The following is a 1,439-nucleotide window of genomic DNA, read 5'->3' as shown; positions in this document are numbered from 1 at the left end:
TCATCACCATTCTCCCCTATGAACACGTGCCTGACAAAGACCTCCGTTCTACATGAAATAAGCTAGAATAAATATCTCTTAGATCTCCTAACCAGAATCTTCGTGGCGTAAGCTAGAATGATGGCGGCATTCAAGAGAATCCGGAAGGTTTAAACCTTGTCTGTGGTATTCCGAGTAGGATTCAATGAATGAATGACTGTGACGAGCTCCAAACTCGCGATTGCAGGGCGTTAGTGACAGACGCAAAAGGATAGGAAATCCTATTCCAGCATGATCGAGAACCGACAGATGAATAGCCGTGCCGTGACAGGGTGCGTGAGCATATTATTCACTGAGAGGATAAGATGAAGCCATTGACAAGGGTGATGCCTCCAGACGATTAGCCATGCCGTGACAGGGCATTGGATCATTTTCCCGAGAGATGACCGAAAGTAGCCATTGACAGTGGTGATGTATCACATAAAGCCAGCCATGGAAAGGAGTAAGACTAATTGGATGAAGATAGCAGGAAAGCAGAGGTTCAGAGGAACGAAAAGCATCTCCATTCACTTATCTGAAATTCCTACCAATGATTTACATAAGTACCTCTATCCCTATTCTATTATTTATTATTCGAAAACACCATTATCAATTTATATCTGCCTGACTGAGATTTACAAGGTGACCACAGCTTGCTTCATACCAACAATCTCCGTGGGATTCGACCCTTACTCACGTAAGGTATTACTTGGACGACCAAGTGCACTTGCTGGTTAGTTGTATCGAAGTTGTGAACCATGGTATTGGCACCATGTTCTTGGCGCCATCGCCAGGGAAAGAAAGATCCATGAATTTTACATAATCAAAGTGTAATCACGATTGCGCGTACCAAGTTGCTCACGTTGCCAGGGATTGTTTGAGCCTGGACATCACAATTTCGTGCACCAAGTTTTTGGCGCCGTTGCCGGGGACTTAATTGTTCCTGTTTGGCGCCAAGAATCGTCTGAGATCCCAATCCCGGCAACAACACCAAGTTTTTGGTGCCGTTGCCAGGGATTGTTCGAGTTTGGACAACTGACGGTTCATCCTGTTGCTCAGATTAGGTAATTTTCTTTTTGTTTTGTTTTCAAAATTTTTTCAAAAATCTTTCAAAAAATTTTTCTTGTGTTTTCAAAAAAAATAATATAAAAATGTTTTCAAAAATTTTATTCAAAAATTTTTAAGAATGAATTCTAGTGTTTCATGAAGCACGTTGAAGCCTGGCTGGCTGTAAAGCCATGTCCTATTCCTTTGGGAATGAGTATGTCAGGCGTGTCATGCCAGAATTACATGCTGAAGCTTGGCTGGCCATTGGCCATGTCTAGTGTTTTGGACCGAAGCTTTCATTGAAAGCTTGGCTGGCTATTAAGCCATGTCTAATTCCTGGACCGGAGCTTTAGACTAACATTGAAAGATTCCTA

The sequence above is a fragment of the Arachis ipaensis genome, chromosome B06 (assembly GCF_000816755.2).
Source record: "Arachis ipaensis cultivar K30076 chromosome B06, Araip1.1, whole genome shotgun sequence".
Taxonomy (NCBI): Eukaryota; Viridiplantae; Streptophyta; class Magnoliopsida; order Fabales; family Fabaceae; genus Arachis; species Arachis ipaensis.
This window is presented reverse-complemented; position numbering follows the sequence as displayed.